The sequence below is a fragment of the Eurosta solidaginis genome, chromosome X, assembly GCF_040869045.1.
Source record: "Eurosta solidaginis isolate ZX-2024a chromosome X, ASM4086904v1, whole genome shotgun sequence".
Lineage (NCBI taxonomy): Eukaryota > Metazoa > Arthropoda > Insecta > Diptera > Tephritidae > Eurosta > Eurosta solidaginis.
This window is the reverse complement of record NC_090324.1, coordinates 32,975,990-32,993,182: the sequence shown is the minus strand read 5'-3', so window position 1 is coordinate 32,993,182 and position 17,193 is coordinate 32,975,990. Positions and strand designations below refer to the sequence as shown.

At 41.2% G+C, this 17,193-nt stretch overlaps 1 protein-coding gene and 1 pseudogene across 27 annotated transcripts in view; one reads left to right on the top strand and one right to left on the bottom strand.

The window, feature by feature from the left end:
* The window catches only part of zfh2 (Zn finger homeodomain 2), a 2,927,436-nt gene that overhangs the window by 922,117 nt on the left and 1,988,126 nt on the right, over positions 1-17,193 (bottom strand). The window lies entirely within an intron of this gene.
* On the top strand, positions 9,548-11,135 carry LOC137234400 (GPI mannosyltransferase 2-like; annotated as a pseudogene).

Here is a 17,193-nt window from a genome sequence, read left to right as displayed (position 1 = left end):
CTTTGCACTTGACCGTATCTGTATGCTATCAGCTGTTGGTTCGTACTTTGGTCCTCTTCGTGTTGTCTCTCGGTCTCTTCGCTGACTCGTGTGAGCGTACCACAGATGGCCACCTCGCTGTCTTCTCTGTTGTTGTACCTCGGAAATATTGTTTGCTGTTCGATTGGACGATGTTGATGGAATTTGATCTTCGCTAGCGTTCTTCTTGTTACTTTGTTCATGCTTTTGCTTCTTGGATTCGTTGTTGTCGGCGGCGTCGGTTGCGTGGTATGCTTTCAGCTGACTTAAGTGGGCTGTCCTCCTCCTTCCTCGGAAAACTTTGTCTAGATCTACGATCACTGGTGATACAAATTTCGTTACCCGGTGAGGTCCACTGTACCTAGGCGCTAGTTTGGCTGCAAAGTTATCCACTGCTTTTGACAGCTGATGCTCCTTTACCAGCACTAGGTCGGCTATACCCGGTCGCCATTGCCTTCTTCGTAAATTATAATGCTTTGTCTGCTCTGCTGATGCTCGCTCTTACTTCCGTGGTACCATCTCGAATATCTCCTTCATCTTCATCGATTTCTCCGCTGGATTAGCTACTCTCTCACCAGCACCGAATGTATGCTCGTCATATAGGCTATTGGGGATCCTTGGTTCTCTGCCTTTTTCTACATATACTGGACTGTACCCGGTCGATTCACATACGCTTGTGTTTAGTGCGAGTGTTATATCTGGTACCAGCTCGTCCCATGTTCCCTGCTCATTCTCTGAAAACTGTGCTATCATCCTCTTGATGTTGCGGTTCGCTCTTTCTGTCGGGTTTTCCTGCGGTGTGTTTTGTGCTGTCAGCTGGTGGTTTACGCCAAGCTCCTCCAGATACTTCTTAAAACGTTTGCTCACGAACTCGCCCCGTTGTCTGTGATTAATACCTTTGGAATGCCAAATCGTGCCAAAATCCTCTCTCTAAATCCTCGTATTACGCTCTCTGTTGTTGCCTTTCTAAATGTAATTATCTCCACCCGTTTGGAAAATCTGTCAACGAAAACAAATGCCATTGTATTACCATGTTTTGACCGTGGCATTGGACCAACAAAGTCTGCACACACTGTTGCCCACGGTTCTTCTGGAATTTTAGTTAACATAATACCCGCGGCCTGTTGTTGACTAGTTTTGTATACCTGACATCCATGACATTGCTGTACGTACTTCCTTACATCTCTGAACATTCCGGGTCAGTAATATCGCGTCGTTGCTCGTGCAATCGATTTTAGAACGCCCATGTGTCCTGCGCTTGATGTGTCGTGAATTTCCGCCAGCACTCTGCGTCTCTGTGGGGTCGGTACACATCAACTTGACTATCTATTCTCCTGTATAGCTTTCCGTCCTCGATCACATAGTCGGGAAATTTCTCCGAAGCCTTTCTCACCTCTGTCATCTTCGCTTTCACCCACTTGCACTCGTCTTTGCCTTGCTCTACCGTCAACGTGCTTAGTTGCTCGTCAATCGGCTGTCTCGAAAGTGCATCTGCCACCACGTTTAACTTTCCCTTTGGATTCTTCGGGTAACACCTTTGTTTTATGGGGCGGTCGTCTCTCATCGCTACCTTTCGCGTGGCCACCTTGGATACACCTGACATTTCCTCGAACATCTGTAATTCTTTGTTGAGAAATTTACTCACCGACTCGTCTGTATTCGCAACTTTTAGGCTGTTATCTTTGTGACTACTTCCATTTCTACTTTCGACCATTGTTGTACATGTGACCGCTTCCTCCTCCTGATTGTCTGTGTTCAAGTTTAGCCTTTGTTCTCCGCATCTCATCTCCACTTTCACCTTCGCCAGGTAATCCGTTCCAAGCACCACTTCGTCGACTAGTCCTGGTAGGATTAGCATTTCATTTCGCAGCACTTGGATAATCATTCTCACTTCTACATCTACCGCTTCTATGATCGTCTTCGGTTTGACATCTCCCAGTATCACTCGTGTTTCTATCGCATTGAATATACCTGTCTTCAGCCTTCTTGCCATTGTTCCACTCACAAAGCTTCGCGTCGCCCCTGTATCGATTGCGGCCACCACCTCCTCGCCATTCAATGTGATGTTTGCCAAAATCCGGCGCTTTGTGTGTCTCAACGTGTCTAGTTTTCCCGAGGTTGCGTTTGGGGAGACCTCACTCCTCGGTGCCAATTAGGTCTCTGGCCGTTTGCCTGCGTTCGCCTACAACAGTTTCGTGTCAGTGTGTCTACCTTTCCGCACGTCCAGCAGAATTCGATGCGCGCACTACGGCAACCGTATGCGACATGGCCGCCTCCTTCGCATCATATGCATGCCGTTCTTGTGTCGATGTATCTTGGCGCCGCTTCTGGGATGGTTGTACCTCTGCCTTCCGTTCTCGACGCTCCGCCTGTATGTACTGGTAACGTTCTTCTTGGCGCCGTAGTACAAATGGCCTTGCCGTTGGTCGCATCGGATCACTGTCGGGGGTAATGTTTTCATAATCTTCTACCAAACATACCAATTCTTCCAGGCTGCTGATCTCGCCTCTTTTAACATACAGTTGGATTTCTCTTCGGGAGTTCCGGTATATGCGGTTTAACTTCTGATTTGCGGTGTAGGCGGCATGTCGCATCAGCCCTTGTAGTGCTAGCACATAATCTTTGAACTTCTCTCCTGGTCCTTGCATGCGTGCCCGTATCTGGTTATCCAATTGTTCGAAGTATCTGGAGCTGAGGAAAAATTTTAGGAGATCCTTCTTGAAAGAGTCCCACTCTTTCCAGCTCCGGTTGCTATTTCGGTACCAAACCAACGCTTTGTCCTTGAGTAGCTCCGGCAATGCTCTTGGTATCGAGTTGAAGTTTATTTCGTATCCTCCTGCTAGTTCTTCAACGCGTTCGATGAACTCTAGAGGATCCTTACCCCGTCGTATTTTATATCCCATTTTCTTACCCGGTCCATAGTGGTTGGGTTTGTGCCTGGTTGTTGCATCGCATATAGTGGTGGTTATGGGACTCCGTGTTGGTTGGCTGCGCCGGTTGTGTTATCGTCGTCCTTTTTCGTAGCACTTGGAGATGTCGACCGACTACTTGTCTGTGGTATAGTTAGTGTAGATGTCATACTTGCGTGTTGTAGAGCTAGGTCTGTAAGCCGATCCTGGCATTTCTCGTTGTCCTTTTCTGCCTGTACGAACGCCGCCAGTCGCTTCCTTAGTTAGTCTACCGTTCCTGTATCATCCAGCCCGAACTCAGAGTTGTAACTTACTAGCTCCTCCCGGGTGAGATAATATACCCATGACACCTTTACCAATGTCTTATTTGTGTATCCTTTCCAAGTTAGTTTCTGTGCTTAGCCTTCGTTGTTTTGCTTTGCGTATATCCTTTGTACCTTCCTTTGAATATCCTTTATGTAAACCCTTGACGATTTCCTTGATATTTCTTAAGCCTGCTCGGGCGCCATATGTGTGTTTATTTATCGTCCCTGCTCGGGCTCAATATGTGACGGACTTATTTCTGCTGAGGTATGCCCAGTCCGTCCAGGGTTCCTATAGTTGGTGGGAGAACCTATTCCGATTGAATTAAATTAACAAAGGAGTTCCGAGAACGTTATATGGTTAATTAAAAATTCAATGTCGTAAATAGCTACTCCTATTCTCTGGCCCTGTCTCGATAAGTGTAGCTGAGGTAGAACCCCTCTGCTAATCCCCCCGTCAGTTGGGTAGAAACCTCCTGCTGAATATAAAACTAATCACGAAATGAAGTAGAAACCTTCAGGTCGTGTTCTGGTCAGTGGTAGAAGCCCACTGACTCATATGCCTATCTCCTAGCTTCTGATCTTACAAGCTAACTTGTCGCCCTTATATACGATTTCGTACGCCGGCGGACGGTAATTTCCTAAAAACAATTCATTAGTAACAATTCCTCCGTTATAAAATTATGTAGGACTGCGCGCAGACAGTCAGTAATTTTACAATAACAATTATAACAATTATGAAAAGTAGAAATGCAAAAATCGTATACTAGTCTAACGCTACTTTCGCTGCATTCTATTAGTATATACATACACTTACATGCGAACATACGTTTTCCCTTCTTCCATTATCATGCCTATGGTTTGTATATATATATATATATATATATATATATATGCATACTTTCGATCATGTAGGATAATCCTACCTAATCTCGTACATACATTTGTTGTATGCCTGCCGTGTTTTCCAATATTCGCTTTACCTATTGAATTCAACCATTTGTGTTTATGCGTATGATCGTTGTCGCTTGTTTCTGATGGTGCGTTGGCCTCGCTTGATGCTTTCGACTTCTGCTTACGGCGTGCGTTGGTGTGTCGTATGCTCGTGTGTAAGTATGTATAGAAAAGTTCAAATTAGTAGCGGCGCTTATTTTGGCGACTTTTGCTGCTGATCTCCGTTTATACAAATTATTATGTATGTTGTATTTGTAGTTGAGTGCACTGGATGCGCAAAGGGTTGGTTGACCGGCGCAATTTTATGTTTTTGTGCGTTTCCACTTCCCTTCCAAATGTTTTAGTGTATGTTAGGGTGACCTATATTTGAAATTTATGTGGGCGAAAAATGTAAATATTTTGCTTGCGTGCAAAAGTGCACAAGTCTGGTTTGTCCTTCAATTTAGTAAATAATAATTCAATATACAACCGCATATTTCATGTCATAAAAATGTATAAATGTTAAATTCAGAGTTAAATTCAATTATTGTATAATATGTATGTGAAAAAATGAAAAAATAGGTATATGTTGTGAGGGTACAAAACCCTCGGTTTTGGGGTCCTCACACCATGTCTCACTAAAAACCAAAACGTCATAACAAATATCACGACTTCGGAGAAAAAGATCAACTAGTTTAGTAGTTAGACCCCTAACATTCCGATAATAGACGTTGAGATCATTATGAAAGGTATCAGACAAATCTACGACTCCGCGGAAATTTCTACATCTTTTGGGAAAAAACGTAAGGGTTTAGTGTATACATTAGTGGGCCAAAGAGAAGCATTAAAAAATTTTCTATATTCATTTTCAATCACTAGAACTTTAAAAGAGACTCTCACTAAAGAGTTCATGTCGACATCTCTCTTTACTAATTTAAAACAAGCGATATTAGAAGCAACTATGCCGAGGTGATCAGAGATGTATGTGTATTTACTAATTTAAAACAAGCGATATTAGAAGCAACTATGCCATGGTGATCAGAGATGTATGTGTAGCTGTAGGGGCAGATGACGAAGCATTAAATGTCAGATTACTGAGAGAGGAATTAGAGAACTCCGTGCCAAGCGGGGTAGCAGGAAATTCCATAAGACTGCTTTGACCTAAGTCGTTGTTGTTGGATGCTATGGGGAAACCAGAAATAAATAGCGCTCTATTTCTGGCACTCGGACAACCATATGTCTCAGCAACATTTGATTTGTTGTTGGATGGCTTCAAAGAGTCTATTATATTAGTTTTAAGTCATCGAATTTTTTTGTCACAGCACTTGTACTTAGGTCAAAACCTTGTTTTTGAGCCACGATAATAACGTTCAAAATAGTAGCTAGTTTGTCCGGTATGTTAACACACTTTTCACACAAGTAAAGAAAACGCGGGTTAAACTTTATTAGCTTTATTTCGTAGTCAATGATGCCCTCACTACAGGCTCTGTGGAAAATCCTCTTACAAAACCCATTACACGGCACTAGACTATTGTCACCAGTTCTTGAAAATTGTTTGTTACACTGTCCACAAAATTCATCCATTTTGGCAATTTAAAACGAAAGAAAATATAAGAATATGTGGAAATATGAGAGCGATTAAAAAGACGGCCATACGTGGCGAGAGCACAAAATATTGGACCGGCCAGTTCAACCTTACCTAAATTTGCAGCTATTACTTAAGTTTTTGAACAGATTGTTACTACCCCAGATTGTTACCTGTCCACTTCAATATCATTGCTATTGCCTTTAATCTACAGGCAAAAGCAGTTTCATAAGTCAAAGGCCAATCATCCCCAACTTGCTTATATTTACCTGTACAGTAACGTAAAGATTTTTGACGAAAAACCAAAAGGTTGTCGTTTACACTTATTTCAGCAAAGCATTTCAACCATGATCTACTTCTTCATAAGATCGAAGCACAACTTATATTGTCCACATCATTCTTTGTTGTATTCGAAGGCCTTCTTGTTTTTCCTCTTCTATCTTTCCAACAGGACCCAAAAAGTTCTGTTCAAATGTAAAATCTCCGAATCGTTAGGAGAATTCTCCGGTGTACCTCAAGTAGGTCATCTAGGCCATTTGCTCGTTACCCTATTCATAAATGCTCTAACCACAGATTACATTGCATATGCGTGCTTACTATAATGTATGCGGATGATGTAAAACTTTGCTGTACTTATTGTACTAACGATACGGGTCTCTTAGACCTTCTTCAGGCCGATGAACTTTTTCCAATGTTGGTGCACAACAAATTTTCTAGTCTTAAATTGCTCTAAATGTAGGCATATGGAATTTCTCGAGTGAAACCTTATATAATAGATAAATTTTTATTTATTAGGATTATTGGACACATACACAATGCGGTCGACTACTAAGATATATATTAACATAAATTTAATGTTACAATTAAAATTTATTAAATACAATTGTATACATTAAATTCAACCATACATATGAAAGAAAGTACAAAATATCAGGCCAGACGTGAGAGTATCGTATTATGCAACGCGGAAAACGAACAATCAAAGCTGATGCAATTATACAAGTTGTTGTAGTGCGACCACACAGTGGATTATTTTTGGAAAAATTTTGCCGGCAAAGTGGTAAATGAAAAGGCACAAACTGCCTGGATGTTCTACCAGGAACAGTAAAATTTAGTCGGCTAACAATATCAGAGGAGTCAATCTCGCCAATAATGAGCTTATGAATGAACATAATCCCGAGTAAAGTTCCTCGATTTTCTAAAGTTGGCAGATTTATGGCAAATGCACAATTGAATTCCAGTTAATACCACGTAGTGCAAATATAATGAATTGCTTATGTACCGACTCAATACGCTTTATAAAGTTTTGATACCCTGGGCACCAGACACATGAACAATAGTCTAAGATTGGTCGTACCAACGATGTGTAGATAGTCTTAGTCAGATACGGATCATTAAACTCCTTAGCCCATCGCTTCAGAAAACCGAGTATACTCATTGCTTTGCTTACCATTGATGAAATATGCGTATTAAAAATCAGTTTTGGTTCAGGTTGTGCTGTGCACAGGATATATTTGAGCAGAGTGTACGTGGCTTTTATTTCAAAAACGACACCCACATTTCTTTCCTGGAACTTCTAAAATAAAAATATTAAGACAATTATTAAATTTTCGGTAACAATTTTCAAGATTCTCTGCTCGTCTGCCATCTGAGGACATATATGTGGTGATTGGTTGCTTGCTTTTGCCTTTTTAATCACAGAATAGCCCGAGCCGATATAGAGCGTCCCATGACAGTTTTGTGCATTTATCCGCGCATTTCTCCGGTTGCTATGATCAAACAATTTCGTAACGTCGATGAATCGCCTAATGTTTTATATGTAGGAAAAACGTGTTCAATAGTAAACTAGCCATGTCTTTTAACTTTTTGTGCAATTGTTTTAAAGAAACCGCACGCATGTTAGCATATGTATAAATATTTCGACTCAAAAATCATATATTTACGCATAAGCTTAATTTCATACGGCAAACACCTAGATTGTGTTCTCAAATTTTTTATAAATATTCTGGTTACCCAGGTGCACTTTTTAGTGGATATCTCTAAACCGAGGTGACCCAGAGACAATCCATTAACATTGTATCCTTAACTCTAAGCTAAACCTTGGCTGATACAACTGTCGAAGGTGAATCTAGTTCTATTCCTTTTCAAATTGGAAAAAATTAAAATTGGATCCACATGCACAGTTTCACATTTTATGAAGCTTTTCAGCTAAAATAAATATACATTTTCGAATTAAACACATATATTTTCACATGTTTTACATAACAAAAACATTCCTGAAAATTTTGTTTTGATACATTTTTTATTTTACTCGCGTTCGCCGATAAGAATCTAAACTTGAAAATATCAAAAATTATCTGTCATACACGAATTACATAAATATGAACTATAGGTTGCCATACAAATGATTGCAGATTTAATGATGATTTAAAATAAACCTTCTGCGTTTCGATAATTAGTTTTGTATGATAATACTTGCAATATTACACGTTAAATCTTTTAAAATTCCTAAATCTCGAACAAAATCCTAAGAGTAGATATGCTATAAGTCAAATATGTATTGTTCGGCCGGGTGCGTCTGATCCTTGCGAGAGGTGGGCACACCGGGTCGATCTCAGTGGGAATATGCGTATGGAAATAGAGAAATAAGAAAGTAGACGAGATTTCTCGTCATAACGGATGTAATTTATTATGTGAATATATAAATAGCCTGGTTACAATATTACCTGAATATATTGTTGAAAACAGTAGAGATCGCTGGCGGCAGATGTTAGCTGGTTGGCTGTTAGAATCCAAGAGGCCGATTGTATAGAAAGCTACAACCGTTGACCCGCAAAATCCTCCGTTTTGGAGGGGAAAGGCACCCACACATCAACCCCGACATGCATATGCATGAGTGCTGACAAAAAGCACACATACACGTGCATGCACATGCATGTGGCGATGATGGTGTGGGTGGTTATAAATTAAGTCGAGTATCGAGTATCGATTTGCAGAGTTGCATTGGGGGGATCGCAATCAGATGCGGAAAAGTTAGGCATCCTGCCTAAACATGCCGGCCCCCTTGCGATACACAACATCATTTTCCGCCAATGACCTCCGCTGAAACGAGAAAATGAATATAAGACTTACACACTAAACTTAATCTAGATGAGGAGTTCCTCTGCGACGCAAATGGTGGGAATCCTTTCCGACTTGCGTAGCCTGCCACCTGAGCTAAGATGAAAAAATTAGCGGTTATGAACAGATAGAAGTGAATATTTCTTGCCATTGGTTTATACATAATTCTTAAATATATATAGAATCCGTAAAGTGATATGACGTAGAAGGCCAATAGTGCTGTACGAAGAGGCCGAGGTCTCCGCTCCAGACTGGCAAATTTTTTTTTTCCTTTTGTTGGACGGAGAGGCCGAGGTATCCGTTCCAGATTCGCATTATTTTTGTTTGGTTGGACGAAGAGGCCGAAGTCTCCGTTCCAGACTCGCATTTGTTTGTATAGGTTTTTCTGGGCTGGACGAAGAGGCCGAGGTCTCCGTTCCAGCTTCTAATGTAACGGTCGCTCAAGGCAACTGTGGCATTTTATGGATGTACCGGGGCGAGCGGCCGTGAGGTTGGTTGGGTGAAGCGAAGGTGTTTTATTACAAAACGTATGTTAGGATAGATAACCTAAGTGTATTATTAAATACAATTTTTACCAAGATGAGATGCGTTATTTACGCTCACCTGACATAAATTTGCACATTGGCGACGCGTTCTCCGCGACGCGTTCTATCTGCCCGTATCATTATGCTTAATGTAACATGCAACACTGTCGTGTATTTATTGGTCAGCTGATAGCTGGTATGGTGAGTTTGTGGCGTGCGAATATATATATACATATTTGCCCTTGAAAGAAACTAGGTAATGACTGTTTGTGATGTTTGTTGTTGAAACCAACAAGTCCTACCCCCCAGCCAAAAAGAACAAGCAGTACCGACGGCAAAAAAAAAATCAAAAAATAAAAAACCATTTTTTTGGGTTTTTTTTGTTTTTGTTTTTTTTTTTGAATGAGGGTATAATTAATTTTGAATGAGATTTCTTCCGTTATTTTTGTGCGTAAGTATGTTTTCGGACCGCCCGAGGTGTCAGTATGGGTCAAAAAAGCCGATCCCGATTTTGTGTTTTGCGGGCTTTCGGTACCTGCCTGCACATTTTGTGCAGCACTACATCGTGTGAGAGACAACGTGTACAAACATACATACATAATTATGCCCACGGCGAAATACAAAACAAATGAAAAATCATTTCTTGTAGAGAATGGAATTTTCAACTGAATTGAAGTAAACGTTAAAAATATTTGCCGTTTCTTCATTCAATTTATTTTTATGCGTGGCTGGAGTACGGTGCTGATGATTAGTAAGGAGGAAATATGGTAAGTAACTTTTAATATTTTCTTTTATTTCTTGTTATAAATAAATTTTCTTTCGCTTTCTTATTAGTAATTAATTTCCTTACATTTTTCAGGTGCAGGTGGGACAGGACATCGTTGGTTTTTTTTTTTTTTGATTACCGGCATCGCAAAAGAGGTGCTCCAACTGCGGCGTCGGCCACGCTGTCAGTTGTCACACCTTTGCGATGCCCATTTGTGCACTTTATAAATGAATTTTTTCTTTGCAGGTTAGTGATGTTGGATATCCTATATATTTTAGGCTACGTCACAGCACAGCTAATCATGTCAAGAAGACATATCATTGTTTTACCACATTGAAACTGGTGAATTGCATCCTAGCGGCTTTAATGCCTTTAACATTCTTCTATTTCTATGCATTCGAGCAATTTTGTATGCCCGATCGTACAATGGTACATACATCAGCGGTATTGGATTATGGACGTAAAAGAAATTAGATTTTGGCTGGTCAGAGAAATCCTGAACATTCGCCATGTTGTGATAAGATATTTCCATTCCCATATTCATATATACAGTCGCATTATGGGAGTGTTGGTTTTTTACGTTACTATGAAGTAAAACTATTACCAAGTTTTATGTTAGCATTACCGGTGCTTGCGTTCCTTCTCTATCACTGCGCCAAATACTGTAAGGGTTGTCCTAAGCACATTATTGCCAAATTATCCTATTCTGCAACTTTTAAAAAAAAATATAAAACGCTGCCATTTGTGCTGCATGCGCTACTGCTTACAGTGTTTTGCACATTCTCCGTACATGGGCCGATATCGACGCGTTTATGGTGCTCAGCTACACCATGCCTTTATTGGTTTGCGGCGGATCAGTTGCCCAAGACATTTGATCAAATAAAATTGCGTTCGAAGGCTTGTTCTGTATTAGTATGGTTTACGAGTTATTACGTGATTGGTACAGCACTATTTTGCAATAATCTGCCGTGGTCGTAAGGTAGAAAATGAAGCTTATAACAAAACTATAGACAAAATGCAATATACAGCGTGTTATTTAAAATATGTGAATTGGCGATGGAAATGCTTTTTCATACCATCACTGGCTTACTAGAACACAATGACTTACAAGCTTTTGGCATGCGAAATTCCTCATTTCATTGTCAGCACAAGTAACATCAAATCATCAAGAAGAAGAAAAGCAAATACCAAAAAACAACTATTAAACTAAAATTAATTATTTACCAGGCATGTTTTCTTTTTTTCGTTGATAAGGCAACTAATGAACATTTATATACAATGGCTTCTGAATTACGTGAAGTTATCGAGCGATGGCTCAAATGGGATAAAAACGGGAAAACTACGAAATCCAATCACTTATGATGCTAGCAATTGGATAAAATTAAATGATTTTTTAAGCACGCGCTTAGCATTTGGTACAGCCGGCTTACGTGGTCAAATGGTATGAACGATCTTGTCATAGCACAAACCGCGCAAGGCTTGGCCACTTATATGAAAGTTCAAGTCAATGATAACGAACGAAAACACACGCGGTATGGGTTTTAGCTATGATGGGCGTCATAATAGTAAACGATTTGCTGAGTTATCTGCATATATATTTCTATGCGCCGGCTTGAAAATTTATCTGTAAACGATTGGTAGCAACCCTTTAGTGCCCTTTCCAAGACGTCATTTCAATTGTTTAGGTGTTGTAATGGTTACTGCGTCGCATAGTCCAAAAGATGAGAATAGTTATAAAGTGTATTGAGTGATGGTGCACAAATTATAATACCGCATGACAAGAATATAGTCAAATATAATAAGCAATTTAGAGCCATGGGCAGACAGTTGGGGTACATCAAATTTGTATGAATCGGAACTTCTAATTGCTCCATAAGAGGCTATTGAGGCTTATGTTGTTAGAGTACGTGAGACTTTACCCCCATCGATTATGGAGGTGAATAATCAAAGCAATGTACTTGTGGGTTATAGGGCGATGCATGGCGTGGGATATCATTTTATGGAAGATACATTTGCAGCCATAAATTAAAGGGATCCAAATGGAAATGTATTGAATGCAAACGTATCTTATTTGGTGATGTTTCATACGCAGGTCATATGAATATGCATCATGCATTGAGCCCATACAATGTGATCTTTGTACATGTGCATCTCGTTGTGGGATTATACTGGAGCTACAGATTCATTTAAGCCATCATCAAGCACCTCGGTATAAGGTAGGTGAAAAGTTTTCGATTCCCGACTATTATCACCGGCTGAAAAATTTGCAAAGTCTCTAGACTTACAAGAGCATATCGATTTACCCCATTCCAACCACTCTACCGTTCAATAAAAAAATGTTTGATTTTACCACCGTTCAAAACTAGGTAATATTATGGAGCACTTACGCAGTGAACACCCTGAAGGGTATCATAAAACCTTTTCCCCAGAAGAAACACCAGAACATGAGTTAGTCAAGTCGACATCATGGCAGTGTGGCGTAGATGCGTTATTGGAATCCCGAGTGGACGGGTTTAGATATGTGACATCAGGGCGCGGGTACAAGCTTCAAAGCAAAAGATTATGTGACACGTGAGCACACAATAGCTTGATGGAAGAATGTGGTTGAAAGTGGCGCAGATATGGTAGAATTCGATGTCCGGCTACGCAAAGATCCGGTGCCGGTAGTGAATCAAGATTTTATGATTTATGTGTCGCTGAAAGCAAAAGGTAGCAAACTATTGGGCTATAATGAGACGCGCCCTATGGACAATGTGCGTGCATTTGGGATTGGTTTTTGGGTGTAGGAGGCCAAATGTTAGAACTTAGACTAGTGCGTTCTGGAATCCAATTTTAGCGTGATGGTATGATCACCATGCATGATGTTTTATATCGCAGTGAATCGGGGCGGCGTTATATGGTAAGATGTGGAAATATGTACAGCTTTTATGTGAAACTTGTATGTGTTCCTTTTTTTTAGGGATTTACTTCGTTTATTGATCACACGTACATTCCCGTATTCCTCAGCGGAAATGGAGCAAATTCCGCGCTCGTATCGGAAGTCCGCAATTGGAGGAAGCAGCTTACGCCCGTTTCGGTGAGTGGTTGAGTTAGAATTATTGTATTTACTTTGAGCTATTTGGCTCAAGTTCAAAATTGCTGTCGATTTTATAAAATCAGAAATAAGAAAAAAAGGGGTGGGGGGTTTTTTGGAGATTCTTGTTCGGTGAAACGATAATTCGGAATCTGTCACTCCAGTCGTTCATATGAGTAGTCGCTATCTCACGTATTTCCTTAATCCGGTTCACCATCTAAGAGCTATTGCCCACTCAGCACTTGGGTGCTTAACTTTTAAATTTCCCTGCATCTGAATACAATGTGATTACTCCTTCTGAATACATAATGAATTATCATACAAGTTAACAGAAGAAATAATCAAATATGAATACTTTTAATGATCAAAAAAGAAACTGAGTATCGCATTCCAATCACAGTTGGGAATCATATTGGAATCAAATGTGTTTGCTTTTGGTGATCGAGGATTTCCAATCATGTTTCATTCAACTTTCTGAATCTTTCCGCCCTATCTTGATTGACTGAATAATGGCTTTTATACTTGTTAAAAATATGTTGACGAATATGATCAGGAAGGGACTGTCCACCCACTCACGTTAAATTTTGTAATGATATCCAGTAGGAAGGAAAGCGTTTTGACATATTGATCGTCAATGATCATTCAAGAATCCTCACAGGTACGGTCCATTTTCCTCCCGATGATACATGAATTTGCGAATTGAAAATACTTTTAAATGTGAACATTTTGATCATCTTGAGGTAGGATATTTGGATGTATTCTGTGATCCCATTTTTCAAAGGGGAAAAGTAGTGGAGAAATCAGCGCCCTTTGAGCTTAATGTTCAGTTCTGTAAGGTTCCCCCCTTTTTGGGTTTTTTTTTTTTTAATAGTTATTTCAAGATTTTGTATTTTGGCGGATGGGATGAATCTTGATACAGTCTGTTGGTCTCGCGCCTTTTGGTGATGCATAGGTGTTCTGTGGCAGATCGTGGGTCTACGTTTGGTTTGCGATGGGCCTCGTTGCGCGCCAACGAGTGCAAAGGTTGTCTATGGTAGATCGGTTTCCCTTCTGCGGTAGGCTTTCTAGTGTCCTCGTTATGGGATAACGAGTGAGTGGTATGGTTTCTGGTGTCCTCGCTCGGGGTGAGCGAGTGAATTTCGGTTTGATCTTGTAAAAATTAATAAATAAGTGTTTTGTCGCAGATGGGGAGGCTGCCTTAGGGTTGTTGGTTGGCCTCGTTCCAGGTGAAGTATACAATTTACCTGTTGTTCCTGGCGGGATGTAGCTATGGTGGATGCGGCGACAATGGCGATGATGTGGTGGTGATGGTTGATTATGGTGGTTGTTCTCCTGAGAACTTGTCAATGGTGGAGGTAATTCCACGGAGTTTAAATACCTTTGGATTGCGTTGCTTTTTTCAGATGGATTTCTAATTTATAATAAGCACTAGAACCGGCTATTACAAAGAGTACACTTTTTTCTTTAAAGAAACTACTTCTTCAATAAAAGGAGATTCTACAAAACTTTATTTAGTTTTCGGCAATTGAAATGCGCACACACGAGATGAGATAAAAATTCGAATGAATAATAAAATATAAAAAGAAATGTCAAAACAATAATATAAATGTATGTATGTACGTACATTTTCACATCTGTCAAACCATTGTTGGGGTTGCCAAAGAGGTGAAATACGCTCGCGCGTTAGCGTAAAATACAAACATTTCAAATTCTTAAATTTAATAAATATGTACGTAATATATGATATTACGTATTTGTACGTGCAAATAATTCAGAATGCGTACTTATACGTAAAAGGTACATATATAAATAAATTCAATATAAAATTCAAGTAAATTCATTTAAATTCATGTTAAGGTTTTCTTAAGCCTAATTTCTATTAAATAGAAGGGTTGGCTGTTGGCGACTACGACAGTCGCTTAAACATCGTCCCCGCCCTAGGCGCGTTCAGCGGCTAGAGCCTCCTGTAGCTCCTTAAGGGTCCGCAATGCATCTCGCACGAGGATTTGGGACACTCTTCCTCTAGCGTTGGCGGTCTGCAGCCCTTGTGCGGTGCATCGAATGGTGCGTCGTGCGATGCTGGGTGCTGCTGAGGGAATATTGTTTCTCGGGGAGAACGGGGTTGCCCTGTGGCGGCAGGGGGTGCCGGTACGGCGGATCTGCCAGGCCGGGGTGCCTGGATGGCGCGCTGGACGCTTGGGGTAGCATCCCGCCGATGGAGTAGGGAGTGATGTCGCGCTCCACAGATCCGGCATCTGTCGTACGAGCTGCACTCGCTGGTGATGTGAGATAATGCCAAGCAATTCAGGCAAAACTTATGGGCTCGTGCAAGCATCCATCTCTGGGGTGGTTTCATTTTTTTGAATATGACGCAGTTCCGAAGAGCGTGCTGACGGGTGCATATGCGGCACCGTCGGTAATCCGTTATTAGTGTCGAGCTGCGTGATTCATTGGCGCGGTTGGGAGCAACGATCTCCGACCGCACTGGTCTTCGTGACGACGACTGATTTGCGCGATCCATAGCGATCTGTAATTACAGTTGTAAAAGTATTTTAGTGGAGAGAAATACTGATACAGGGGATTTCAGCTGGCATTATGTTGCAAAATACGACATATTAGTGACGGTGATGTGGTAAGAGTGGACAGAGGTGGTTTGAGAGTGGCTACGAAATCTCCGGGGTTGCCCGAGAGGGTGGGTTTTTAGTCTGAGGGAGGAAACAGAGCTTGACAAGTGGTCGTGTGAGGGTGCCGGTTTGAGTACGAACGTCAACAACACGTATATCGCCGTCAGGACCTGGAGGTATTTTTTCAATACGTCCAAGGCGCCATTCAGTCGGGGGAAGTGAGTCGTCGTGAATGCAGACACACTCACCGACCTTGGGTTCGGGTTGTGGATTTTCCCACTTCTGCCTTTTCTGGAGATCCTTTAGGTAGTCTTCCTTCCACCTTTTGCTGAATTGATGATGTAAGCTTCTTACCCTGTCCCATCAGTTTATAAGAGATAAATCCGCGTGATCCACTTCAGGGATAGCGAGGAGGGGACTACCTCGGAGAAAGTGGCCGGGGGTCAGCGCGGTAAACTCTGTGGGATCTTGGGATAAAGGTGAGATAGGACGAGAGTTTAATACGGCTTCAATTCTTACCAAGAGGGTGGTAAATTCTTCAAATGTGAACTTGTGGGCTCCTGCAGTCCTCTTGAAGTGCAGTTTGAAACTCTTCACTGCAGACTCCCACAAGCCGCCCATGTGGGGAGCTCCGGGTGGAATGACTTCCCAATTAATGCCCTGGGGAGAGTATTTTGCGATTACTTCTTGAGAGGCAGTTTTCATGAAGTCAACGAACTCTTTTTCCGTCGCTCTTTTAGCTCCAATAAACGTTTTGCCGTTGTCACTCATCATTGTGGCAGGATATCCACGACGTCCGACGAAGCGAGCGAATGCTGCGAGAAAGGCATTTGTTGTTAGGTCCGAGCACAGCTCAAGGTGGACAGCTTTTGTCACGAAACAGACAAAAACGGCCACGTAGCCTTTCAGTAAGGTGTGAGACCTTAGCAAGGAGGCTTTTATTTGAAAAGGCCCCGCAAAGTCGACACCGGTAGTGGTGAAAGGCGTAGCATATGTACATCGTTCCGGGGGCAAAGCCGCCATGATTTGCGATCGCATTTGCTGCTTGTGGAGGGTACAAGTTTTGCACTGATGTATGCATCTCTTTATGAGGGGTTTAAGTCGTGGAATATAGAAATCCTGTCTGAGGCATTGCTGCATGAGACGTATTTCGGCATGGAGAAGAAGTTCATGGAGGTACTGTATATAGAGGACAGCGAATCTTGATTTTTCTGGGATAATAACGGGATGTTTTTCGTTGTAAGTCAACGTCGAATGAACTAATCTACCATGAAACCTGAGGAGCCCGTTTTCATCGAGGTATGGGTTGAGGGTTAGTAGAGAGTTTCTTTGATCAATG